We start from the raw sequence: 27,339 nt of genomic DNA, 5'->3' as shown, positions 1-27,339 counted from the left end.
TGTGTTACACCTTCTCTGTCTGTAGTCATCCTGCCTTACTTGGGGTTTCTCTTACATGTGCTCGCACTGCTTTTTTTGCTCCTGCTGCACATATTTGGTGCAGGCTGAGATACTTCCAGAAAGGAGAACATCCTCTGCTTATCCAGGCAGGTACACAAATGCCCTGCCCGATCCAAACAAGGTCAGAATAGCTTAGCTCTAGCTGGGAGCCCAAAGGTCCTGCGCTTTGATAAGCATCTCATACCTGAACTGTTTCCTCAGAGTAAAAGGGGCGTAATGGCAGGATACTCATATCACTTTCATGCAAGTATCGGATTACAGTCTAGAAACCAAATTATCTGCAATTACATGACGGAATTAAAGGGAAGACAGACAGCAGCACGTAAAATATGAACGAGGTTGATTGTTTGCCTGCTGATACTAAAATTTCTTCAGTCTCAGAAAAGCACTTTTGTGTCTTCCGGAGTGGTACAAAATTTGATCTTCTCTTGCTTTCAGCTTTGGGATGTAGTCCAAGATTAATTCCCTGCAGATCACCTTACTTTACAAATAAGAGGAGCTCCTCCTGCAGCACCTGTGCTGAGAAGAAACAGGTGGGGATGCTGCTGGAGCTGCACGCCGGGACGGAGAGCGATGCTGCAGCTCGGTGATGCTTCTGCCCGCCTGGCCTGGTGCTGGCTGGCTGGGAGCAGATGCTGGGTTGTGGGTGAGCTGCTCGGCGAAGGGGCAGCAATGCAGCTGGCAAACTGCACTAAAGCAACGCCCCGAACTTCTCTGCTTTGTGTTTAACTTTCCGAAATGCCTTTTTTCGCTGTTCAAGGTAGGTAGGAGGAGGAATTCTTAAACAGCAGGAAAGCATGTCAGCAGCCAGCTCCGCTTTGCCCTTAGCTATGAGGCAACGTTTGGCTCGGGTCTCGGTGCGGCTGCGACGTCGAGGGTCGCGCTTCGGCCCAGCCCCACTCCCACATCCCGCGGGACGGACCTGTTCAGGGACGCGGGCTGTAACTTCTGGTGGGCTGCGGGGTCACCTCGCCAGCCCGCACTGCCCCTTGTGGCGCCGCTCCCGGGGCGTTCGGGGGAGGCGGGGGGTGCCCCGCCCGCCCGGGAACCCGCAGCCCCGAGGGGAAGGGAGACCGCCCGTCTTTGCCGCTTCCCTCGGGCTTTGCTGTCGCCCGCTGACGGGAGCGTCGGGGGAAGGGGGGCCTCCAGCCGTCCGCTGTGCACCGGGCCCCGCCGTCGGGGCTGGAAACCGCCCGTCTCTCCCCGCAGCGGTCGGCGTGCGCCGCGGGGTGGCGCCTTTGTCTCGGAAACGCGCCCGGCGCCGGGCCCCGCCCCTTCCGCCTGCTGGCCCCGCCCCGGCCTCGCGCTGTCCGCCGTGGGTTCCCGTGCCACAAACCAGCGTTTCTGAAAGCGCGCGCGCGCGAGGCTGCTCGGCACGCCCCCTGCCCGGATCACGGCGCGTGGCGCGGTGTGTGCGGGGAGCGCTGCGGTGCTGGTGAGAGTCCGCGTCCGGGTCCCGCCGGCCGCGCTCTGCGGCGCCAGGCGCGGCCGCCAGCCGGTCCGGGCGGTGCCTCACGGCGTCACCGGCCCGGGCGCGCGGGCGGCTGCTGCTGCCGCCGTCTCGGTGGCCGCTTGTGGCGGTCAGAGTTCTGCACGCTTAAAGAGCAAGGGGAAAGTCAGTCCCCAGAAAACTCAGAAATGGGTAACGGCCTCTATGCTGGAAGGAGTGGAGATGAGAAGACTTCTACTTTATAATTTGTGGTCTCACAACTAATTAGGAAGGAACGAGAAATCACGGGAGCTTTGCTGGTTTGGTTTGGCATCCCACAGAACACCCGAGCTGGTGGACTTGCCGTGGGGCGCTGATCGCGCGGTGACTGCAGACCTCCCTGCCATGACGCAGCGGCAGGGCAGGCCCTGGGCGCCCGCGCTGCCGTGGCTCGGGGGAAGGAGCCGGAGGGGCGAGGGGTGGTGGCATCGTCCGGGTGCTGGCGTCGAGGAGCCGCTCCGAAGAGCGGGGTGCTCCGCGGGGAAGCAGGGCACGCTGCAGCTGGGCACGTCTTGCCCACAGCCTGGCCAGGCCCACATGTGGCTCGAGGTGCTGGCATGGGGCTGCCCCCGAGGGTGCCTCGCCTGCGCCCGGGGTGGCCAGGGGATGGCCGGTGGTCCGGCGAGCCCAGCTCCCACTCCCCGGGGTCTCTTGGCTTTTCCTGTGCCAGTCATGGGGAAATCACGGTCCCTGGCTGAGGCTACGGCACTGTGGCGGCTGCCGTCCCACTGCAGCCGGCTTCTCTGGAGCGGTCTCCAGAACCTTCTCCAAGCCAGCCAACATCTGGCCTGCCATCCCCGTAAAGCTTGACGTGTAGCTGGGGTAATGTGCTCTTCCGACATCCCTTGGAGCAGTCACGAGTGCAGGCAAGGAAAAAAAGCTTGTTGTGTGGGTACAGTACATCAAATCAAGACCCTGTGAAAAAGGGAGGGCAGCCTCTGAGATGTGTTGTGATTTGGATCCTTATTTAGCTCCATGTGTTGTTTCTCCTCGCCCCGTCTCCGACACGAATGTGCCCTTCATCTCCTTGGTGGAGAACAGGCTATCATACCAAAAGTCATTAAGTTATGGGGCCTGCAGCAGGGCTTAATGACAATTTAAATTAGGAACCTGAGTTGTGGCATGGTAACACTAGAGCTCATGCTGTAGTTAGGAAGGCAGCGATTTCCCTGTGACCTTTTATTTTTAAAGTGTTTGAAATGGCCAACTCTCGTCTGCAAAGCTCCCTCCCTCCATTAGAAGTTTCTCTCTGATGTGGGTCATGCCTCTGCTGTTTGCAGGTGGCACAGTATGGAATCTGCATTTTGTTTTTTCAAAGTTAAAGTGTCTTTGAAATATGATTTTGCATCTAACACAGAATGTAATAAAAAGACTTTAAAGAGCTGCTGACGCCTTGTGGAAAGCTGAAAAACGTTCTGTTGAGAAACAGTTCTGCCGGGCTGTCTTATCTGCTCTTCCCTTTGCTCGTTTTTGACAGCAAGGGGCACTATAAATATACATAGTTATACATAAAAATGAGAAACCTTGGCAACCAAACAGAAGGTTAGTTGTTTTCTCCTGTTCGTTCACTGTGGGCAGATGGGTGAGGGGAGACGGAGTTCATCGGTTGGCATTTCATCTTTACAGCTGCTGGACTGATGCGGTGGCCGTTTGTTGGGCGTTGGACTGAAAGGGAGTCACGTACCAGTTATTTTTTCCTGTTGGGGCTGCTCTGACCTGGCAGCATCACCTGGAGGGTGCTGGCAGGGCCATGCCGCAAGGACCACTTCCCTGTGCTGACATCCGAAACCCACGGCAATTCCTTTAACCCCAGCTGCAGGACCTAAGGTATTGCCTTGTGGAACTGATAGAATTGTTACTGCTGTAAATGAGACCCAACAAAGGGCAGGATCTCTGCTGCAGGGAGCGACTCGTGCAGTTTCCAAATGACTGGGCAGGATAACTTGCCTGATCCCTTCCCTTCTGATAGCTCTTGCAAAGCACTGCTGCTTCAGAAGCTGAGCAGAGTCTGCTGAGCGGTGCTTAGCCGCCCGTACTGTGGGCAGAAAATCTCACTCCTGGAGCCGAGGCAGCCTAGGGAAGCCAGGCTCGTCTGCCCTGCGCATTGCTCGTTGCTGGGGACCGGCAGGCTGAAACTTTCAGCAGTGCAGTTGCTGAGTAAAGGGCTCCTTGGCTGTTAAGTTTTCCAGTAATTTTCCCAGGCAAATTATGCACCTGCCATGTCCTCAGGAGAAAACATTTTTTGCTATAGCCATCAACTGTTCAGAAAATGGAGAGTTATTTTGACACCAAGATGCTGTACTCCCCTCTGAAACTGCATCTTGTTCATGCTGTCATGAAATAGAAAAGCTTAAAACGCAGAAGGTGGACTGGAACTACCATCAGGTGTTGCAAGATGCGTTTTCCTATTATTGGCATTTTTGGAAGTAAGAGCCCTTCTGCAGAAATTATTGTGTGCACCATTAGCAAGTCATGTGGAAAAGGAACGTTTGGACAAAGGACAACCAGTTTTACAGCTCAGGCCTGCGAGGGCTGCCCCAAGCTGGGGAAGCACGAGCAGCCGCGAAATGGTGCAGGGAGCAGTCTTGCTGTGGCCTGGGTAGTGCAGGCATGTGAAAAAAAGCTCCTTTTCAGCAGGACAAAGAGAGTAGTTGCCTAGTAAATAGGGCAAGCCAATTTAAAATCAAGAGTTCATTGGGAAGCTGATATGAAACAGGTCTTCTGTATGCTCAGAGGAGCGGTACTTTCAGGTGGTACAGATCACGGGTGATGGTTACATGGAAATGGAGCTTGGTGAGATGCCACCCAAAAACTGATAGGATTCCTTTTAGTAACTTGGAGTAGATATGGTTTCCAGATGTGTCTTATTTAATATTAAGAAATACTTTTTTTTTTTCTTTGCTGCACTTGTGACTTGATATTCCTTGGAATTGTGAAATGATGTACAGGTATGTTCTGTGCAGAGCAGCCCAGCCACACACTGGGTGAGTGGGCTCAGAGATCTTCACAGTATCATCCCCTGTCACCAGCTGATGGTGGTATAATTAGAAAAGTCATTAATCCTTGCTCAGCAGTGCTAGAAGCTGTTTATAGCAAAGCAGGCAGGCAGTGCCCTGCGTATTTGGCTAGGGTGGGTGTGGAAATTACTCCTGGTGCCATATGTAATGTGGGGCCCAAATCAGAGAAAGTAATTTGCCTCTGGGAGGGAAATTCCCTTTGTGGCCGTATGCAGACAGGTGCAAAGTGTCGCCTTGGACCAAGGTGTCACCCTCTGGACTCGCTGCAGGGGATCACTTGGACATCCCCTGTGGACACCATCCTAGGCGTTGAGTCCTGGTGGGAGTCCTGTCCTGCCTGTGCTCACAGGGCCCCTCTGCCCCTGGGACCCGCCAGCAGCCGATGTGGAGCACAGGGCTCTGTCAGGGAATGGTAACGAATCGACTCGGCTGTCCTGTTCCTCAGTCCCTGGGGACAGGCATCGACACCAATCAAGATGGCCATTCTGATAAATTAGCAGTGACAAACAGTATCTGACAGCCTGTTGCTAATACTTACGCCTTGGGACTGGGCTGTTTGCTGGTATGTGTTCATCTCTCGTCCACAGAGCTGGAGAGCCCTGGTCCGCTGGTTTAAAGAGTGTCAGGCAGCAGCGAGCATCCCTGGCCACTGATACAGGGAAGGCAAACTTGGTAAGTGTGTGAGCCTGCCTGGGGAGGGTAATGGAGCAAGTGTTCACGGGACTGCTTGTAAAGCAAGCTGAGTGCGCTGTGCCACTGCCACGGAGGTCCAGGCAAGCCTCATTCGGTGTTGGGAAAGCACTGATACTGACAGTCCCGTGACAGAAGGGGCCTTGGCGGCAGGCCAGTGCACGCGGAGCTGGTGACAGGTTTTGCACAGAGGATCTGTGGGCAGAGCTCCGTGTTGCCACGTGCTCCGTTCCTAACCGGGCTGCCCCATCTCCTCTGCTGGTCCGTTGTGGGGTGATCCTCCAGCAGCACTGTCCTGCGTGTAGTAACTGGGATTTAAGCAGTTAGCACCCAGGCTTCCCTCTGCTGTATAGTCCCGAGCACCCCGCTGCAGTCAGGCAACCAGCACAGCCGTGCTGTCTGCTGGACTCTCTCCGGAGGATGGCTCTGTGGGTGCCTGCCCGGCTGCCCCGCGTCTCCCGTCGCCGTGGGCTGCCCTGGCAGACCCCTGGCAGCCACTGGCCTGATCCTCCCCAGCCCCAGCGGCCCCTCATGCCGACAGTGCTGCAGCGGCGGAGGGCAGGGGGGGCAAGCCGCGAGTGCACCTCTGCCTTCATGCTCGGGGCTGGTAGCTTGTGCCAGCTCCCGCCTGCCGCCTCCTTGCGCCTGGTCTCAGCCATCAGGGAGCTTTCTGGTGCTTTGGCAGGTAAGGGTTTGTTACTCGCCGCTCTTCCCACTCAGAGGCTCCTGCGACAGCCGTATCTGTTCCACTCCCTGTTGTCACTGTCTAACTCTAGATTAATGCTGGTGGTGTGGGCAGAGAGATTGGCCCCCACGTCTCTAAGCCAGAGGGAGAACTGGGGCGTTAGCAATACTCACTGAGCTACAGGCTAGGCAAGGCTGTTATTTACAAGCTTCCTAGATGCAGCTCAGCCTGGGCTAAGGTCCACATTTTCCCTGTGCAAGAGCCAATCTTTCTGCCGGGCTTTCTGCTGGAGGGGGTCCATGTCTGCGCTGTCCCCAGCGCCAGGCTGTGCCTCCTGGACCAGACCTCGCCTGACTGCTCGATGGCTCCCTGCACAGGGGCGGCTTCTGTCCTGTGGAGAGCGTGGGAGAAACCCCAAACCTTCTGTGGGAGGGAGAGGAGGGTGCGGTGGGGAGCTGCTGGGTGTTCAACCTTGCGCGAGGAGCCTGCGGAGCTCACGTAGAGGCAGCGATGGCCAGGACGTGGAGTGTTGCAGGAGGGGGTGCTGGCGAGGGGCTGGGGGAGCCTGTGATGTTGGGCTGAGGTCAGTGGAGATGGCAGCGTCCAGAGAAATGCTCCTGTTGCCAAGTTAAACACTTCACTGCGTTTTGCCTAGGGAGGCACAAATTGCATGTCTGAGCGCTGGCAGCCGGGCAGCAGGGTAACCACAGGGGAAATATGTTTCTGTCTGGGCTCGCTGCATCTTCCGGGCTTTGCTGTGAGGATTTCGCAGAAGAAAGCGTAAAATTATTTTAGCCTCTGAGATCAATGGACCAAGCCTCCCCGTCCTCTGGGAGAAGAGGACTGAAATCCCTTGCCAAGAGTCCCGGTGGGCAGCCAGCTCCCCTCTGCCTCGGCTGGGGTTGGGGGGCTGGGAGCGGGGAGAGGACCTGTTGGAAACTGCGCTTTGTAATTGCGGGAAGTCCCCAGTGCTGGCTTTGGCTGATAAAGGCAGCGCTCTGGCTCTGCGCTGTGCCTGTGGTGTGCCTGGATGATAAAAGGTGACCTCGGAAATAGATTTTCCAAACATCTTCCCCTATTTGTGAACGATGGCATTCTTCCCAGTGGTTCAGGCTGGGACTGCCCGGGGTTCTTTGTTTAAGCTCCCTGGGTGCTGCAGTTCTTATGCACAGAGCTAAAGATGCTCTGCCAGAGTCTGAGGTCCTGGAAGGCGGCTACAGTTCAGCCTTTTCTTATCCCGAGGATTAAAAACTGCAGTTGAGGATGAGCTAACGAAATCAAAGTAACACATCTAGGGACATCCCGCAGGTGTGTTTAACAATGTGATGGAGCCAGGATCAGTCGCTGGTTCAGGCTCTTTCAAACAGCACGAGCTGGCAGAAGGGTCCGCAAACCTCAGTGAAGAAGCACGTAGTACTTTAAACGCGCTTAGCAAACTTCGTTTTGCAAAAAACCTGCTGCTGCCGGCTCTAATTTCACTGCTGAATGTCAGGAAAGGAGAATTCTCAATGGCGTCACGCCTCCAAAGAGGCTCTGAGGTGCTGCCATCTCAAAGGCATCGGCACTGCCCAGGTCCGAGGAGGGTTGCTTGCTGCCGCTCTCACTGCACGCAGGGTGGGCTTCTCGCTGCGCCCGAGGCCGCTGGGCGAGACCGCAGGCTGCAGCAGCTCTGCTCTGCTGGGCAGAAGCCGGGGAGGGTCCGCAGGCGGCTGTGGGGCGGCAGCGGGCTGGGCTGGGCTGGGCTGGGCGAGCCTTGTGCAGGGCACTGGAAAAGCATCTGGCCAAGGCACAGCCCGCTCTGCTGGGAACTGCGGGAGAGCCCGAGTGCACTGGTCTCGGAGCCCAGTCCTCTTGCTGTGTTGCCAAATAGCGTTTTCTGCCAGGGCAGATCCTCTGCTGCCGAAGGAGATGGACAGTAGCGACAGCACAATTAGGGCAACATTTTGCCCTGCTTTAGCTTTGCTAAAAGAAAGACCTCGCGCTGCAGGCGTGTGGCCGCAGGGTTTGTGAGCTCCGATATGAAGCGTTGCTCAAGCCTGTGTGTCCTTCCTCCAGATAAGCTGAGCTGCTGCTGCTCCCCGAGCCGGTGCTGCTGTGCGCTCTGCATCAATCTGCGATCTCTGCTGTGATGGGAAGTGGGATTTAGATCTGGGAGAGGAGTGGCAGCAGAGCTGGAGGCCGCTCCGGCGAGTGCGGCAGCTTCACCTGCCTGCAGCCTCCTGCGCCAGTGGCACGCCGGGGAGGGGAAGCCCTAGCAGCTTGCTTCGTGCCACATCTCTTTGCAAATGAGGTCCCAGTTCATGCAGGGTTTGCTGCAAGGATGTCTCATAAACAACGTGCAGGGGACTGTGCCTTTGCCTGCGGTTTCCTCTCCTCTTCGCTCCCCCATGCCTGCCAGCTCAGAAAATGGAACATGGATAGCACAGTATAGCCCAAGGGAGGGAAGGGAAACAGCAAACGCCAAAAGGAACACCAGATGTTGCTGCATTGCACAGCAGAGCATCATCTATCCCCTCTCCAGAATTCACTCTGAATCCACAGGCTGACATCCGATTAGTGGCGTTTCAGGGGAAAGCCTGGAACGATGCCTTTTGCTGTCCCCTGGACAGCGTGGCATTCGCCACACGTCAATTATTTTACTGGAATGAGAGAGAAGATAGCTTTTTAAAGTGCCAAATGCAGCTACTTCCAGCAATCCCCCCTCTGTCTGACAAGGCGACCTACACCTACTGGTTCTGGTTATGATGTGCTTGGGTGGACTTTGCAGTGTGCTGTGATGTGCTCTGATGTGCAGGCACTGAGCTGTGAATGCGTGAAGGAGCTGGGCCCGCCTGTGCCTTGTGAAAAACCCAGGTGCGAATTCTACTTTGCTAATTGTCCTGCCACCCGGTGCCTTTGCCATGCCACTCGACCTGTGCAGTGACTGCTAATTGAGAAAATGGCTTTGAAGACAGCGGGCTTCTTTTTTTGCTCCTGTGGGGAATGGGGGGTAAGCTGAGCTTTTACACCAGGAGCACATCAATAGTCCTGCAGGGCCTGGTTCTCATTTATCCTCTGGCCACATCGTGCTACAAGTCACACCTCCACGCTTGTCGTAGTGCTGACCTGTAGTTTTAGCGCAAAGGAGAACCAAAGCAGTGGTGTGTTCTCCCAGGCAGCAAAGCAGCATGGACCTGTGCTTACAGCTGTGACAAAAAATCTGGTTTATTTCTGGAGATTTTTATAATTATTCACTGAGCTGTGTAGTGCCTCAGGAACGGGGTGTCACAGCAAAGCAGTAGGTCAGTGGCAGACAGTCAGACCCGGGGCTTCACTGGGGAAAATCTGGTTTGGTTTTTTGGCAGGTCGCACGTCTAGCAGCAGTGCTGGGAGCAGAGCATCCCGGGTGCCCAGCCCGCCAGCCACGCGTGCTCACGCGGTGCGGACCGTGCCCTGCCTCGTGGCCTGGGGTCACCCCCTGCACGGGGGCTGCCCCATGTCCCCTCCCTGCCTGAGCCAGATCTTCTCGGGGGTGTCCCAAAGAGCAAAGGGCTCGTCCTCTCTGGTGAGAAGGAAGGTGAAGGGTGCGGGGTTCAGCCGTACCTGTCCCTTCTCTGGGGCTTTTGCCTTTGTGTCATCCATTTCTTTAGCCTGCTTCAGCACTGCAAGCACTGCTGCAGGACTCCAGGTAATTAGATGGGTCTGGAAGCATGAAATGTAATATAAATGCTACGTGTTCGTTAAGCATGCCTTCGGCTGGACCGGCATGACCATGTTTGACATGCCTACACAAGTGAGAACATTCGAGAGTTGACTATCTTGAGTCTTGAGTGCGCTGACGTGGAGAGGCATCCTCCTGGAAAGAGGCATTCCCATTGCCCGCACAGAGCGAGAGCGAGGACGCGAGCTCAGAGCCCCTGGGTACCTGGCCAGAGGTGTGTAACTGTCCTTGCCGCAGCCCGTGCGCGGCGGGGCCCCGATTCCGTGGGTGCATTGCCCTGTTCGCTGCCCGGGGCTGGAGGCTGCCTGTACAGTGGGACCCGTGCGGGGCCGCAGCTGCGTCCTGCGCGGGGCTCGGCTCCCTGGCACCCGCATGTTCATGCCAGTTAACTACTGACCAGATAACTGTTCTGTATCTTATTGGTGGTTGAAAAGTATTTTGCTGAACAGCCCTGTGGGGTGATGGCTACTGTGCCGTGTGCTTGCTCGGGACACGCTTAGCTCAGCCTTTGGGAGGAAGCAGGGCTGGTGGAAGAGGCAAACTAATCAATGTGACCCCCCACCAGCATCAAATTAGAGACAAATGGATTTTTTTTCTTTCTGGAAGGGAAAAATGTAGTGTTGCCATAAAAATACAAGGAATCTGCAATATTTCGTAGCTGTAACGTGTATGAGAGGAAAGGTAAGCTTCCTCTGGGCGAGAAGGTTGGATGGGAAATTCAATTATTCACTCGCCTGCAGGGCTGTCGGCATCTCCCTGCAGGCGAGGAAGGTTTGTGCCTCCCTCTCGAGGCGGACAGTGACTGATGCCCGTGCGGGTCGGTATTTTTAGCAGGGTCTGCGCATGGTCCGGTCCCGGGCAGCCCTCCGGCAGCAAGGACGTGCAGTGCTGTGGTATGGGAGCAAAGAGGTCTCCCAGACAGTGCCTGCCGACAGACATGGGCTGGACCTCGCCCGAGGGGCTGCTCCGGCGGGAGAAGTGCCCTTGCTGGCTCGCGCGATGCCATGTCTGTTGGGCTCGGGGCACGCAAACGGCCACTGAGGGCTTGCAGCCGGTGCAGGGCCAGGCCGTGCGTGCTGGCGAGCGGTGTCCCCGTGGCACTGCACGTCTGGAGGACCCGGCCCGAGATGCCAGTCAGCCTGTTTCCTTCCCAGCCGGCGGCGACTTCGCTTGTCTGTCTTGATCCCCGGCTTCCCAGAGGCACCGGCTGAGGTGGCACAGCGTGTCCAGAGCCTCTCCCGGGAGGGAACGCCCCGGCTTGTGCTCAGCTTTGTTCTGTGGCTGCGGTAACCTCTCCTTCTTTGGAGAATAAGATGTTAAAGAGCTTTTGAAAATGATCAAACCTTCAGCTTCACTACTGTGATTAATCAATCACAGCTGCTGCTTTACAGCTCAATGTTTTGATGTGTTTCAGGTTGTTCCAAAGTTAGCCCAGCTCAGGGCCAGCAAACACATTCCTGAGCCCTGGCAGAGTGCTGGGGTGGAGCAAAAGCTGAATTTTTCAGTGCTGCACTTTGTTCAAAGCCAAGGCTGCCCAAGTCTATTGGGGAGAGCCATGGGGCAGCCTGTTTGCTTGGCACAAAGGCAGGCAGTAATGAATTACTCATTCTCACCATTATTTTCTGCAAAAGAGAGTTCTGCTCAGAGGCATTTTTGTCCGTAGAGCCTTGGTCCCCCAGAGCTGTGCTGTGCTGGCACGCCAAGCCCCGGGATGCTGGCGGGCTCTCAGGGAGACCTCGGGAGTGTTTGGGGCTTGGCAGCCCAGGGAGGGGAAGGGTTCCTGGCCTCCGCACGGCAGGCGTGCTTTCTCCTGGCCGGCGGGAAGCCATACAGCCTGTTTCTGCAGGGTTCGGATATCTCGGTTCATTTCGCTGCCGAGAGGGCAGAGCTGGGTCCCTGGGCTGGCTGGGCTTTCCCCAGCTGCCCGTCTAGGGGAAGCAGGGTGGTCTGGCCCCTCAGCAGGGCAGCTGAGAGCCCCCAGCGCTGCCGCTGGAGGCTGGCACAGAGCTCCTTCCAGCAATGGCAACACCCTCCTGTCTCTTTCTGGTGGCTGGGGAGCAGGCAGCATGCCGCAGTGCCCGCTGGGTCTAGGAGCCACAGGGGAACGTGAGGAGAGGCAGCCAGCGCTCTGCGAGAGACGGGGTGAGCGTGCTAGATGGTGAGACGGTGAGCCTTGAAAAATTTTAAAGGGTTTATTAATTTGTAAGTTATTTCCAACATTTCTTGTGCTGATGCTGCCATGACAAGGGAGCATGGGATGCTCCTGGGAATTATATAATCCTAAAAAAAGAAAGTGAGGAAGAGATTTAAGAAATATCTCTTCCCCGGATGGCAACTGCATCATTCCAAATATTGTCTGATCTGCCCTCCTTAGCACTGAAGTATCTGAGGCTCCAGGTGGCAGCCCTAAGGTGTTTGTGTCAATTTTGGAGGTTTAGATGCATGGCTTAAACGCTCCTTGGCAGTTTTTTTTTTTACAGCTAAAGAGCTAAACAGGATCATGAAGCATCTCAGCTCAAATAGTTTGTGAAACTGCTGTCAAGCAGATTAAGCTGGAAATGGAAAAACTGCTGGTGAAGTCTTTTCTCTTCTTTCTAATATTTGTGTGATAGAGGGTGGTTTAAAGTCCGTTTCACCGCCTAGGTGAGGCTCCAGATACCTGGTAGCAAAAGTGCAGCAGTGTGGCTCAGCCAGCTACTTTGCACAAACAAAATGCCCCAGACAGCCTGCAAAGTATATTTAATAGAGACAAATCAAACTAAACAGACTCCTCAAAGGTACCCCAGAGACACCCCCTCAGGGACCACCAGCCATAGCTGACCTGCAGGTTCCTGGAGACCTGTCACCCTGGGTACCAGTCAGCTTTTGCTGTTACTCTGCATGCGCTTTCCAACAAGGCGCGTTGCTTAAGACACAGCATTTTTATCAGGCTCTGGCAGAGGTGATACCTAGGCGGCAGAGCTCTTTTGCGAGAGAAGGGGGAGGCCTGTAACCGCTTTGATTAGCCAGATGTTCAGCAGGGGAATGAAGCACGCTTGGTCTTGCCTGGCTTTGGAAGTGAAGGCGTAAAGGAGCCTTTCCACAGCATGCAGAACGAGTATCCCCCAGTTCCTCTAGAGCGCAGCCCCCTGTTGCCTTGAGCTGCAAAGACCTCTGAGCCATCTCCCCTCCCCTGCAGAGACCCAGCACCCTCATCCCCGCTGAGAGACGTTATGGGAACAGAGGGAGGCGGAGCAGAGCCAGATTAACTGCTTTATCCTTGTCGTTTGCATGAGCATCACAGGCTGGAAGTGCCGCCTCGCCTGGTGAGGTTCGGAGCACAACCTCTGGTCCATCGCGTCCTGGTTTCTTACCCAACCTGCAAGTAGGAAGGCTCATGTGCTGGCAAATGAGGTGCCTGCCAACTCAGCGGAGCTGGGACAGAAACCCTCCGCGGTACCAACATGGTCCTCGCCCTCCTTATTTCGGTATAGGCAGAAAAGGGCCGTGGGAGGATGACATTGCCTCGGAAGCCTTGTGCTGGCAGAGGGAAGGCGTATGGGACTGAGCTTGTCAACACCCTGATTTTCAGGGTTGTCAGTCTGAACTCTGGCGTGGCTTTGCCTGGAGGATACTGTGCACAGAAAATGAGGACAGTCCACTCTGTCCGCATTCAGCTGCCCCGGGATTCCGGAGTGGGGAGGTTGGTTTGGTTGAAGCCTGGCTGTGCGTTACAGACTCCTGGGCATGCGTGCGTGGTGCTGCACGAGGGATCGTCCCCTCGTCGCGTAAGGTTTGCGGGGCTCCGCGTCCCCCGATTCCTCCGTCCCCTGCTTATTGCCCTGCCCTGGCCTTGGGCCCTTGCTCACCGGCGTCCGCGCCCCAGCCAGCGCTGCCCGGGGGAGGCCGCGGCTGCGCTTGGCTGAAGACGAGCCCGCCCCGCTCCCTTGGGCGTCTGCTCCGCCCTGCCCGCTGCTTCGGGAGGGCCGCTCCTGCTCTGCGCCCCGCGTCGGCTCCCGCCTCCCGCCGCCCCGGGGCTGGTCCCGCTCCCGGCGGTCGCTCCCACGTACCCCTCGGCGGCGGGGTGCAGGGGGCGGGGCCGGGCGCAGCGCCGCCCCTCAGGGCGCGGCGGGGCCAATGGCAGCTGGCGGGGCGGAGCCGTGCCGCGGCGGAGCATCGCGCGCCGCCTCCGCGCGCCGCGGGCCGGGCTGGCCGGGGAGAGGCAGAGCCGCGCCCGCAGCCCCGTGCGCGCCGCCCCGCTGGAGCCGCGCGCAGCCCGCCGTCCGGCGCGGAGGTACCGGCCGCGCGCGGGGGGCGCGCGGAGTTGGCGGGAAGTTGGCCGGGAGCCGGGGCGGCGGCGGTCAGGCTGGCGGCGGGGTCGGGGCTCGCAGCGGAGCTCGGGGTGCCGGCGAGCGCCGCGCCGGGGGCGTGCGGTGCTCTCCCGGTGGAGCTCGCCCCGGATGCGGCGCCCGCCTGCCAGCCGGTGGCCGCGCCGGTCAGGCCCCCCCGGTGCAGCCATCCCCCGGGGGACGGTCCGCGGGAACGCTCGTGCGGAGCGGGCTCCGTGCGGGTGCGCCCTCAGCCCCGCGTGGGAGCGGGAGCCGCTTGCGCTGCGGGACGCGCGCGCGGGATCCGCAGGTGCGGGAGAGTTGGGGAAGTTGGGAGAAGTCCCGGTCCCGCACCCTGCGGGAGCCCCGGGGCGGGGGCTGCCGCCCCCGGGGACCGGTCCGTGCGTCTGCGTGGGCTGGTCGGGGCCGTCCCTCGGTCCCGGAGCCCCGGTGGAAGCCGTCCCTGGTGGGGCGCGGGAGAGGCGACCGCGGGGTCGGGCTGCGGGAGGGAGCCCCGCTCGCTGACCCCGCGGCTGCCCGGGTCGCTGGCGGCAGCGGTGCTGGGCCCGGGCAGCGCTCGCCCGGTTCCTGGCGTTGAGCGTGCGGGGGTTGCTGCCCCGCGCCTGCCTCGCGCCGGCGTTGGACTGACCCGAGCCCGCAGCGCTGGCGGGAGCAAGGCGTGCGGAGCCTGGAGGAGGCAGCTGGGAATCGCCACTCGGCTGCTGCGCGCTGGGGCTCGGTTGCTGGCGCTCGCCTGACACGGACCGTCCGTCCGCAGAGCCCAGGCAGCCGGCCCCGGGCCGCAGGAGGCGAGCGGGGAGCCGGGGGACGCTGCCGGGAGCAGCGGCGGGGAAGGGGGGTGCGGGGCAGAGGAGTTTCCGCGTCGGGGCTCTGGTTGTTCCGCGGGAAGGGGACGGTGACCTGGAGCATCTCCCGCCACTTCTCCTGGCGCTGTGCTGCGGGGCGGTGAATGGCGGGGGCTCGGTGAACAATTTTGTAAGAGGTATTTTGATAAAGGTTGCCAGACAGTGACTCATCTGCTGTAGGAAGGGGCAGTACAGGAGCTGTCTCGAGTGAAAACAGGTCTTTGCCCCCGATTTGGTCAGAAGCAGGAGGGCAGGAATCCTCTATTAGATGTAGAATAGCGATTGTAAACCTCCGAACCCCCGTGCCTGCTGCTCCCGCACCTCCTGTGTCCCTCTCGCTGGGTGGTCCTGCCTTCTGCCCACGTCCTGGTGTGGGACTGTTCCAAAATTCGGATTGACCCCCCCCAGTTGGTTTTATCTGATCATTCTTAGTCACTTCTGAGTCACTCCAAATAATTAATCCCTGTCCCTGCGTAGCGGTTTGCACCGTGTTGCTGTCTGTGTACCTGGCCAGCTGGCATCTGCACGTTTCCGAAGTCGCTTCCCTTGGCTCCGAATCGCACAGTGCGTCCAGCCTTGCTCCCTCGGGCGCTGCTGCCCTGCTCTGCCCTCTCCTGTGCTGAGAAGCCCGGGCCAGGTGGAGTGCGGCTGTGTTTCCCCTTTCCCAGGTGTGCTGTAGAGCACACGCTGCACCCCGGATGGCTCTCCCCAGCTATTCGCAGCGTGGCCGACTGACCCTGCTTGGGAGGGGTTATCTGCGTGTGGAGATGTTTTGCTGTTGTTTGCCTGGATCTGGTTTATTTGCTGCTTCCAGTTTGCAAAGGAATTGGTGCACCCGGTTGATCCTTGCTGACTGAGCACCTTGCTCCCGGTGAGCAGCCCAGCTTTCTCTCTCTGGGCAGCTTTGTGGCTCGGTGTACGGCATCGCACCGCCCAGCTCCTCCTCTTCATGCCCAGAGATTTACCCTGGAAGCCTGGTGGCCGGTCTGGTCCAGCTATGGACTTACCACCCCTCCCTGCAGGGGTTTTGCTGTTGAGGGGAGGAAAAATCCCCAAACCCACCAACAAACAGCCCTCCTCCCTCACATCGGGTAGCTGATGATAGTGGGGAGGATTTTTTGGGAATTATTGCTTTGCAAGAAGCAACTTTTGACCAAAAGTCAGCATCTTTTTCAGACCCGTGAGTCTCTAATCGGACCGTTTTTCATTGCAAGGTGTTCTTCAGAGTTGGGAGGGCTCCCCGAAGCCCCTCGGAAATTGCTGCAGGGCCTGAGACGGCCAGGCAAAGCTGGGGCTGGTCCTGGCTGATCCGGGCGCTGTCAGAGCTGGGGGGTCTCGCTTTATCTGGGTTAAGCTCCCAAGGAAAGAGGTGTGACTTGAGATCCAGACCTGGTTTGAGAGATCAGAACTGGGCCAATTTCTAGGCCAAAATGGGGCCGCTGGTGTTCCCAAGGGCGGGTTTGGGTACAGGAACGGATGAAGGTCGAGGCTCCCAGCTCCCTCCCTTGCCAGGTGCCTTCCTCCCCGGACCGCAGAGGTGGCCAGGTAGCAGGACTTATGGAAGCTTTATTATTCCTTACAAAGGTGACAAACACCCCTTGCTGAGAAGTACAGGACTTGCGTAGTGCCGGCGGGGCTGCCCCAGGAACAGCAGCAGCTTCAGGAGCGTTCCTCCGTGCCATGCCGTCGCCTCCTCTGCAGAGAGCTTCTGCTGTGGTTGCATCCACCGAAGGAAGGTTTAACAGGGCCGGGCTTTGCTGTGTCGGTTTTGCAGCTGTGACCTTCGGGCAGCTCGTGGGCGAGAGTGGAGAGACGCTGGCTTAACGGGGTGCTGCTTCCTTGCCCCTTGGTTTTGTGGGGCATCCTGCTCCTGCCTGCAGCCTGCTTGAGCCGTTTGGTTTTGTGGGTGCTTATCTACGGGCATGTACCTGGGCAAGTTTAAGAAGTCGAGAGGAATTAAATACATGTTTTTCTGGGCTGTGGCTTTTGTGGGAGCTGTGTTGAGGAAAGCAAAGGGGTTTATAGGGTCGCTCATGCTCCACTGTCTGCCCGTGCCTGCTCAGCCTGGCTCTTGCACAAGGGCGTTTGGGTCCTTGTGTTTCTGGTCACCTTGTAAACAGACACGGGCGGCGGTTTCTGTTCTCCCTGCCTTTGCGCCTCCTTCTGCTGACAGCTGCACTTCTCCTCAGCACGGAGGTGTGAACGCTTCGACCTGCCACCACCTTCTGCTCCTGCGGAGCAGGGAGATGGCATTTTGCAGGGGGCTGGGGGGGAGCCATGCCATTCGCTTCTTCATTTATTAATTAGAAAGAAAGAAAGTTGTAGAGAGATCAGATTTTGAGAAAGACCCAGAGTTCCAAAATGCTCCCAGAGGATAGATCCCTAATTGCTCTCTAATTGCATTAGAGTTTAATTTGTTGTTGTTTTTACTGTAATGTTCCCATTTTTCTCAACAGTTTGCTTTGTTCCATTAACTAGAAGTGGCTGGAGATGAATATTCTCGATATTAGAACTTGCCTATTGTACAGTGCTTGACAGCTTTTAGACCTTCACTGTGCTGGCGGGGGACACGGGTGGCTTAGCCTGTGCTGGCTGTCGCACTCTCCGTGCGCGGGGATCCACGCCTGCCGCACGGCGTCTGTCCCATGACAGCGTTTTGCCCGTGTGTGCGAGCTTTGGTCCTGGGAATTTTTGCGAGACTGTGCAGATCTGTTGATGGCCAGTCGAGGGTCCGTTGGCCTGTGGGGAAGGCAGGGTCGGTCCCTGCAGGTGCCCAGGCAGGGGGTCGCGGGCCGTGCACCACCGCAGCGTCGCAGGCGGACGGGGTGGCTGGCAGGGTGCTGCCCTCGTCCCGAGCAGGAGATGGGGCAGGAGGGAGAGAGCTTGAGATGGGTGCGAGGGGCTTGCTCTCGAAATGGGCATCGCTTTCGGAGGGAGCTGGTGGGTGCACAGTGGGTGGTGAGGGCTGCTGTGGAGGAGTGCGTGTCCCACCCAGGAGCACGCATTGACTCAGCCCCATCGCCCCTCAGCTTCTGCGGGGTGAGAGGGAAATTGCAGGTGAGCGGTGGTTGCTGTGTTCCTTCCAGGACACAACCGAGTCGAGCTCGTCCCAGAGCAGCTCACAAGCAGCAGCACTTCAAAGGGCTCATATAATCCATTTCTCTAGAGCCCGGGGGGGAGCGGGTCTGGGAATGCAACCAGGAAGCTTCAAAAAGGGCTTTCGGGAGCTTCATTTGGAAAGCGATAGGGGAGAATAATATCGCTCCTCTTAATTCCAAAGCAGAAATGTGTTTATTTTGTCTTGTAAAAGGGGAAATGGGGTAGAAGATGTAGTTAAGCTTGGACCTGCTTCTTGCCAATATGTGTTTCTTGGTGAAACAAATCCTTGAGGCAGGACAGTATAAATCAATCTTTCTGGTGTGTCAGCCTCTGCGCTTGAGGCCATAGAGGTGTCGCCTGTCTTCCTCTTTGATCTATGTGCTTAGACATCACATACCTATCACTTGTGTGCGTGTCACACAGGGTACCCGAGCAAGGCCCTGGCTGCCCCTGAGCTGGATGTGAGGGAGCTGCGTGTGTGGCTGTCAGAAAGTGATATCAGTGCTCGGAGACGCAGGGAACTGCACTGTGGACTTAAAACTGCTCCTAAATTTGATCCAGCTGCTGAAAAACAGTGGGTGGACTTGGTGGCAAAGTGAAACATTGGTATTTAAAGCTGTCTTGAAGGATACAGCCACAGACATGACACCCAGCAGCTAGCTGTGAATGTGAGGCATGCACTGGTTTCAAAATTACATAAAGAAAATGGGAAAAGCTCCGAGTGCTGGATCTGCAGCACCCGGACTGGCTTGTCAGAAGCCCCAGGAACAGGATGGAATTGAACACCCACTGCTTTTGAAACCATAAATTAATCGGTTAAACCCCCTGTTGTATGGGATGCTGTGCAAGCTCCCTTATTATTTGAAGTATAATAAGCCCATGCGAGCTGGCAGTACTGGTAAGAGAGGCAGAAGCTGGAGTGGCCTCTGTGCACGGCGGAGGTGTTGGGGCTGGCATGGCGCGGGTGCAGTGAGGCCAGCCCAAGCCCTGGGCTTTGGCCCAGATGGCAGCATGGAGGTGCTGCCCATCGCACCCGTGCCTTGAAACGCTCTGGGGTCTGTGGGTGTGCCCACGTGCTCTTGGTGAGCAAGCGGGAGGCTGGAACAGCTCGCGGGATTTTTTCCTTCCCACCATGCAAAAAAATGAGTGGAAACGTCCGTGTGTGCATGCGGGTGTACCTGGCGTGTTGGCCGGCCGAGCAGGCTCGGCGGCGGGGTCTTGCAGCGGAGGTGGCCGCAGATCCGACGTGGCTCCTCGGAGCCCGGGCTGCTCCCGTGCCCGTGCTGGGTGCGTGGGAGGGGGCGGCCGCAGCCACGCTGGGGTCGTGCCAGGCTCCGCGTGGCGCTCGTGTTCCCGGGAGCGTTTCACCTGCTCTCCGCTGTGACCGTGCGTCACGGGACGCTGGCGTCGTTCATGTTGCGCTTACCGCCCAGAGTCTTGGCTTCAGCGACAGCATGTGGCAGAGAAATGAAATCTGATTAATCAATTTTGTGTTTTCCACTCTACAATGTCACTGGTGAAAGCCTCAAGATGATAACTGTGGATCCAACTGCTCATTTGAAAATACTGAGCGATTATGCAAGTTTATGACAATATTATTTCCTGCCACCAGAGATGCTTCATGATACTACTAATTGCAGCAATAATTAATCTGTCTAATTTTCAAGCACACGGCTGTAGTTCACGGGAGTCTGGCAGGGACGGGAGCCACGCAGAGGGTGGGGGCCTGTTATTTTCTCCCTTTACTTGTCAGACTTTTTTACTGTGATGTCTGCGTGCCGTGCTGATGTGACGAGGTGCTGGCTGAGCCCCCCGCGCTCTGGGGTGCTGTCCTCGTGCGCTCCCGGGGTGCTGCCTGCCCCCGGCACAGGCTGGGGGTCCGTGGGGGACCCTTGGGTGCGGGGACGGGGCGTGAAGGCGGAGGGATGCGAGGAGCTGCTTTGCAGTGCACAGCCCTGACACCGGGCAAGAAATGGCTTTGCAAAGCAGAAAGGAGCCGAGTTCTCGGTGCCGTCTGTAGTCGTCTTTGCTAATTCGTATTTATGAAACTCTTCAGGAGTTTCACAGCCTCTTTCTGCAGTGCAGGCGGTTTCGGGCTTTTTCAAATTACCGAGCTCTGTTACGGTTTCCGAGCGAGCTCTGTTGCTGTTTGCGCTGAGGAGGGCATGGGGCTGTTTCGTATCATCTCTGCCGGTTGATGCAGATCGAGGTGAACCCCATTACATTCAGTCTTCTCAGCAAGAAGTCGTGCTGTAATGACTGTTTGTTTCTCATCTGGCTCTGGTTGTGCTAGGTGGTGCTTTACTTTGGGAATTTGGCGGTACTCGATGGATGCTTTCCTGTTTCTGGAAATCCTGTACCGCCAGGTCTTGACCTCTTTGCCTGGTAGGTAGCATAGTGGAGACGTCTCTTCAGTCTGCTTTTTTGGAGAAGCTTGCACCTTTTTGGAAGTTTTGGATCTGCATTTTTGAGCCTTTTTTCCTCTCTAGCCAGAAAGGAAGGTTGATGACCATGCCTGAAGGATAACTTACAAACCCCACTTTAAAAGCTGATATTGTATGAAACACATGAACTTGTTTTAGTGCCTTTCTGCTGCTTCTTGGCACCACAGGGGACACCTAATAAACACGCTAGGAATAGGAGTCCCCAGACTATGCAGAGAGAGGGAAACCTTGCCAAACCCTGGAGCCAGAGCCGGTCTCTGAAAGCAGCAGCCAGTGCCCAGCCTGGAGCATGTCCCACTCCGGCCATTCTGCAACGGCAGTTTAACTTCTCACCGATGAAAATAGGATAATTTGCATTTCTGGAGACCCTTTCACACGTGGAGCTGGAGCACTACAATGGGCATTGATGAACAATTTCTCACTGCTCATCTGTGGTAAGGGACAGAACAGCGTTTTGGGTTTTTTTCCAGAGGGGAAAATGAAGCATGAATTACCCGAGTGGCTTGCTGAAATGCTCCCAAATACAAGGCAGGTCTGCGATAAAGCGTAGAAGTCCAGCATGCATCTGCTCCATCTGCATGAGCATGGGAGATGCTCCTGCTGCTTAGAAGAGAACGAATGCAAACAAAAGAAGGGTTGTTTTTTTCTTTTTTTTAAATCAAGGGTGGGCAAAGGAAAAGAAGAGGCTGTAAGAGGGATGTAAATGTTTTATGTTTTACTTAAGATAAAGCTCCTTGTTGTTTGCTGTTGCACACAAAGCTAATTGACAGATTACATGATAATATGAAGAAGTTTAATGAAATCTGCTGATACCCTTTAGAGGATGTGGAGTTTGGATGTGCAGCTAAATTAGGCCAGGGGTTTAGCTGCTCTGTGCTAACTGGGGGACTTAGATACAAAGGATTTGCATTCCTGGTGTCTTGTTTCTAAATCATTTCATTGATTACAGAAAGCTCTGCTGTAGCAGGGGAGCTGTAGCTGAAGGAAGCAGAGTCCATCAATCATTACAAGCAGGGAGGGTTCCTGGCCAGCACTGCTTGGCTGCCTCGAGGAGACCTGGACTCCTACAAATCCTCACCGGGTGGCACTCGGTGAGGCAGCTCTGGCTGGCAAATATCGGATGTGTCGGGACGGACGAAGGACTGTCCCGGGGAGGGGAGAGGAGCTCAGTCTGCTCACGGGCACTCAGGTGGCAGCGAGGGTAACCAGGAGCATCTCTGTTCTGCTGTCGCTGACTTTGTTAACCTTTGCTGGGCAGGGAGCTTTAAACTGATGTGGGGTTGGTGCTGTTGAGGCTGAAGCTGGTTTTGGTAAGAGGTGCTTTAGCTTAGCCAGCTAGGCCAGCATGCAGGCTTTTATCAAGGAATCCAGTATTAAAATAATCCCCCATCGGTGATGGACAGATTTGTTCTCTGAAGGCTTCTTTTGAGCTTGTTGCCACCTTACATGGCTTTGCCTCTCGGGTTTCTGAGCTGAAGCTGATGGGGAGTGACAGGCCCTGATTATGCAAAGTACCAGAGGCTACGAGCTGCAGGCATGGGATTCAGCTCGACTCGCTTCCTCCTGTTTTGTACGTTATTAGGGAGCCACAGGAAAAAGTAGGTCCTGCTCATCCAAAAATAAGTGTGGCGTCCTGATTGTAATTGCAGAGAAAGGCTGCGCGGGAGCCGCTCGCCGGCTGCTCCCCCTCGTCGGCTCCTGCTGCGGCGCAGCCCCAGCACCGACCCTGGGGCAGGGCGGCAGCAGCCCCCGGGTGTCCGGGTGTCTGCAGCCTGGCAGCACGGACCACGCTCCGGGGAGGCTCGGAGATGATTTATGCATCTTTTTGTGAGAAACCGCGGTTTCCGTAGCAACCAGGAGCATCACATGGTAACCCTGGCTCTGCAGCATGCGAGCCCGCAAGGTGCCGGGCTGCACCCCGCGCTCCGGCCCCGCGACGCCCTGGTGCCATGCGTGGTCCCCGGGGACGTGTGGGTCCCCAAGGGGCTGGGGCATGGTGAGAGCGGCCAGGAACGCGTCCCTGGGTGGGAGGAAGGGCGGAGTGGGCTGCGATGGGAGGGTTTAGGGCCGAGCAGGAGGGAAAGGAGCAGGCGCTGGGGCTTCGTGCCGGGCTGTGTCAGAGCAGGCTTCCTCCCCACAGTGGGGCTTGGCCAGGGCTTTGGCAAGGGGAGTCTGTTGGTGCCAGCAGCAGGGATGTCCCAGGCCAGGGTACCTTGTTTCTTGCCCGTACCAGCTCTCCGCATCCCAGTACAAGCGAGTCCCTCCCCTCAGCCATCTGACTGTGTCAACCCCTCCATCTCAGAGTGCAGCCTCCACCGAAGCCTGCACGGGTCTGTTTTAACCCCTTCTTTCAGGAGCGTTTCTGGGCCATCCCTGCTGCGAAGGGGCCGAGCCGTGCCACCCGGCCACGCTGGAGGGAGTGCCAGAGCCCCGTCCTTGAAGGGTGCAGTATGCAGAATTGATGCCCTGAAGCAGAAAGTGGGATTTGTTCTTCATTCATCTCCCACAAACTCTATTAAAGCAGTCACAATATATCAATCTCCTTTTTAAAGTATATTTTTATTCAAGTCAGCACATGTTTGCAATTAAATCCTGCCACACGATGTAGTGTGAATAATTAGAACAATTCATGTGTATAACCAGGACACGCATTTGTAGGGAGGGGATGGTGCCACTCTCAGAATTGCAGCGTGGCTCCCTTTTCACTTGGCAGCATCCTTCCTTCATCACCCCTGAGGCAGTTCGTGGCACGGAGGGCTTGCTCTCTGCTGCACCCGCAGGTCTTTTCTTTGCTCTCTAAATCTACGCGCCTGTAATTTCCTCGGCTCGCCCTTTGTTCCCACCTCAGACAAGCGCGAGGTCGGAAAGGCACTGGCTGGGTTTTCCTGCCACACGTACGCTTGCGTCCCCATCGTTTGCCGTGGTGTGGTGCTGCGCAGGGCGTGCAGAGCACCCACACACCCCGAGCCTTGGCCTCGCTGTTCTTCTGCCCCGAAGGCAGCGTCCACCCTGGCTTCCCTCTGGCCAGAGGGCATGGCTTTTCCTGACGTGTTCATCAGTTTTTTTCTTGCTTGGTTCTATTTATAAAGGGTGCCTTGGTGCCGCTCGTGATGAGATGAGGAGGGGGGAACATCTGGCAGCTCCCCCCGCCGCTCGCGAGTCCCAGGGGAATTTGGTGACACATCCCTGCGAGACCCTGCTCCCGCAGCTGAATCCCGCACAGAAATCCCTCTTCCCATGCGCCTGCTCTCGCGGTCCATGGGGAGCTTCTCGCCCCTTGCGTGGGGCTCTCCCCTCCACGTGGGAGCCGTGAGGCTCCTTTCAAAAACATCATCGTCCGCTGAGAGGACACTGCTGCTGTCTGAGTGTCCCTTAGTCCTGGCAATCATCACGAGGTAGGTCCCAGTGAGGAAGCAATTTGGCTGCTTACGCAGGGGAAGTTGTCCAAGGTTGGGTGTTTGGGGTGCTCAGGGTGAGACTCGTCTGCCCTGCGGCTGCGTCTCCTCCGTGTTGCTCTCCGCAGCCTCTGCTCTGTGTTTTGACACATGCAGCAGACACGTGCAGGATCTCTCCTGCTCCCCAGCTCATGCCACACAGTCTTGTTCTGATTTTCAAGGCTCCAATAAAGTGTGTCAAAATGCATCAAAGGCTGGATGCAGAAGTGAAGCAAATTGACTCTGGAGAGGATTTCAGGAATGGAGGGGGTAGGGAGATGGCAGATAAACCCCAAACCAAACAAGAACGGCAGGGAAGGCGAAGCGTGGCAGGGACGGCCGATGTGCAGCACAGCTGGAGGGACATGGAGCATCCTTGGTTTGGCAGGAGAACAGGAAAAACGGAAAATAGCATGCACGTCCTCCGAGGATGTGGTTCGTAGCGAGCTCCTCAGGGGTGGGGATGCTGCCACCATCCCCTCCGGGACGCAGGATTGTCCGGGCTCCGTCGCATCGCTCGCTGGCGAGGGCCCTGTCCCACCTCCACCGCGGCTGCAGGGGAGAGTGGGCGAATTTGGGTGCTGGTGCGGGTGGGGGCTGCGGATCCCGCAGCTGCGACTTCGGCCTCTGGCACCAGGCTCAGGGTGGGCTGCACGGGGTCCTGCCGTCACTCTGCATCCTGTCCTGTCTACTGCTTGGTGTTCTTCTTCCCTGGGGAGAGCGGGCAGCGCGGTGCTGCTCAGGTGAGCCGCCCCGTCCCCTGCCCCTCGGTAGCCAGCCGTGCTCCCTGTGCCGGGAGGCTGCGGTGGTCTCCAGCGCCCAGAGCACGGCTTTCTCAAGGCAGTGAAAGCAGGAGGAGAATTGCACTCGTGGAACAGGCTCAGTCATCTGTCGTGCTGATTGTGCTGGGAAATAAGGCACTTCAAAAGGCAGTGTTTTGCATTTCTTCAGATGCCTTGTTGTAAGTGCAGTGACACAGTTGCTGAAAGAACATTAATTATTAGTAAAGACTTTTTTTCTTTTTATTGCAAGACAAATTAAACAACAGAAGAAAACAGGAGGTGTTACACAAGATGTTAATCCATGAGAGAGTGACAGCAGCAAAAGCCACAAATAATTCATAACATGAAAGTCAGGACATTTAATTTTTGGCTTGTTGTTTGCATTTGGCATTCGTGCACATGCTCAGTTGTCACTTCTGCAGAGCTCCAGTACGGAGGTTTTGGAAGCTGTTAATTCTGGGAAAGGTGATTAAGGCCCTTGAGCGTAAATTGGATGAGGGACCACAATTCTTTTCTTTCTTCTTGACCGGAAGAACCGAGTGGCTGAATTCAGTGCTGTGTTGTGTAGCGCTCCTGGTCCTTGATGGTACAACAGGAAAAACGAACCTGTGTGGGAATTCCCAGTGCATCGCAACGAGCAGGTGATGGAGCGAGCTCCGTGGTGGTGATGGAGCGAGCCCCGCGGTGGTGGTGGAGCGTGAGGCTCAGGGTGAGGCGTTCGAATCCCCCCCACGGGTGGGCCGGGCTGAGGGGCTGATGCGCCCCGAGTCCCTGATGACGGTGCGAAGGCCGTTTTCCTGTGTCAGCTGCTGGTCTGGGTGCGGCTGCGCTGGGTCCGTGCACCCGCGGCAGTGCGTTGCAGGCAGGGAACTGGGTGCGAGCTGTCCCGGGGAGAGCAGCCCTGCCTGGAGGCTGCCTTGGGGGATGCTCCCCTAAACCCGGTAGCAGTGTTTGGGGCTGGGCTGGGGGAGGATTTGGCACTGAGAAGCAGTGATTTTAAAAAATTTTTATAAAAGTTCAGTCGGGAAGGCAGACTCGTAACTGGAAGGAGCCGGTGGGAGGCCTGGCCCGCGGGGACGGTGGGCAGCGGGTTCCCGTGCCGCCGGTGGAGCGCAGCGGGGCAGTGCCCGCGGTGGGGCGGACGCGCTCGCCGCGCCTGGACGTGTGGCACGGGTCACTGCCCCCTCCTGCTGCGAGCCCTCGGGGTCTGCGCGGCCTTGGCTGGGACAGGAGGAGGGTGGGTGTGCGGGTGGCGTGTGGCTGAGGAAGGGGATGCATGCGCAGGTCTGCGGTCGCAGCAGCCGAGCCGGCAGCTTCGGGGCTGTCTGCCTGTAACTTGTATCCTCGTACCGGAGGTGTGCGTTGTAAAGTTTAGACAGCGCTTACGCAGGGGCTTGGCTCTGATCTCAGGTTTAGATCCTCCATTTGCTGTCTCTGTTTAACACATCTCCTCCTGAGCTGTTGCTGGAAGTGCCTTGGGATCTGCTGGCGCGGGCGCTTGCAAGCAGCGCAGGACGAGCCGTTGGGAAAGCCGCAAGCCGTCTGCAGCAGACAACAGGCTGGTTCGGGGAGGGATGGTGCTGCGTTTTCAAACTCCCAACCCTGAAATGACATGAAGTCATCTGCAGCTTCTCAGGGTTTTCATGGTTTTCTGCTTTTTGTTGAAACACAGAAATAATTGACAGTGAACAATGCCAAGGGTAGTCTGTGAAGTGGTATAGAAGGCAGAACTTGGAATTAGAAAAACTGTCTTGTTCGTGTTGTACTCTGGAACTTTTGCTACCAGTTGTGAATTTCTTGTTATTAAAAGAACTTCTTTTCCTATTCACTGAGCTCATCGCTCAAAAAAGAGGGGGTGATGAACTTGATAACAGGGTATACAATGATAAAAATAGAGTTAGCTTGCTGAGGGAAGATTGCCGGAAAGGAGATTACAACAGTGTTTATCAGAAACATGATGGGAAGTGTTTGCTAGCAGTGACTGCAGATTGTGCTTCTGCTCCTGCCTGGTGAGCAAGGACCCCGAGGGCTGTCCAGCAGCAAGAGCTGCTGCAGCTCCCACCCACCCAGCTGGTGCTAGAGGAGGTCCTGCAGCCATCTCGCTGTCCTGGCTGGGTCTGGACTGCAGAAGCATTTACTGCAGGTGCCCTTCCGTCGCTCGCCCTTGTGGCAGGTACATATTCAGCACGTGGCCATGTCTAGTGGGGTTCAGGAGGTGCAAATCATATCCTTGAAAAGGAATTTGGCCTTGAATATGTGTCTCATGTCAATATGTGGATTGCTGTCCTCTAAAATTTAATGCAACTTAGCGTCTTTGTAGCAGTTGCCAAAGACTGGAGTCAGACCCATCAAATTGATTTTCATTAAGCTATTATAATCACTGAAACTGCTGAGAAGAATCGTAGCCATATGGCACGAGGTATTTAAAATGAGGTCTCTTACGACGCAGTTTGCCGTTGCTGGAGATGCTGAGCTGACATGTGCAGAGGTTACTGATCACGAGCGGGGAGGGGGCCTCAACACTTGAGGGCCAGCACAAGAGGCGATGATAAACCCTGCTGAAAGGAGACGAAGTGGTCAGTGTTTGTGATGGAGGCCCCACCGTTCAAGCCCGACCTGAGGAGGGGGAGACCAAGGGTTTTAGATACGTAGACCTTGGTGTGCAGACCAAGTGCTTCTGCTCAGCTGAATGGCTGGAGTCTAGCTGGCAAGGCTGTGAATCGCACGTTGGTTCTTCAGCTCTCAGCAAGAAAAGCCTCTGAGGGT

General features: G+C 56.7%; 1 protein-coding gene across 3 annotated transcripts in view; it reads left to right on the top strand.

Annotated features, from left to right (window-relative positions):
* The first annotated feature begins 1,387 nt into the window (after positions 1 to 1,387).
* ZMAT4 (zinc finger matrin-type 4) overlaps positions 1,388 to 27,339 on the top strand; it is a 74,823-nt gene continuing 48,871 nt past the window's right edge. The window contains exons 1-3 of one of the 3 annotated variants that reach the window (XM_075444672.1): positions 1,388 to 1,495; positions 3,176 to 3,376; positions 5,154 to 5,238. The gene's annotated coding sequence lies outside the window, so the exon portion shown is untranslated. Of the gene's footprint in view, positions 1,496 to 3,175; positions 3,377 to 5,153; positions 5,239 to 13,826; positions 13,915 to 27,339 lie in introns of those variants that run through there. The other 2 variants (XM_075444670.1, XM_075444671.1) reach the window with 2 other exon arrangements.

The sequence above is a fragment of the Opisthocomus hoazin genome, chromosome 28, assembly GCF_030867145.1.
Source record: "Opisthocomus hoazin isolate bOpiHoa1 chromosome 28, bOpiHoa1.hap1, whole genome shotgun sequence".
NCBI classification, from domain to species: domain Eukaryota; kingdom Metazoa; phylum Chordata; class Aves; order Opisthocomiformes; family Opisthocomidae; genus Opisthocomus; species Opisthocomus hoazin.
Note: the sequence above shows the minus strand (reverse complement) of the source record. Positions and strands in the feature narration are given on the sequence as shown.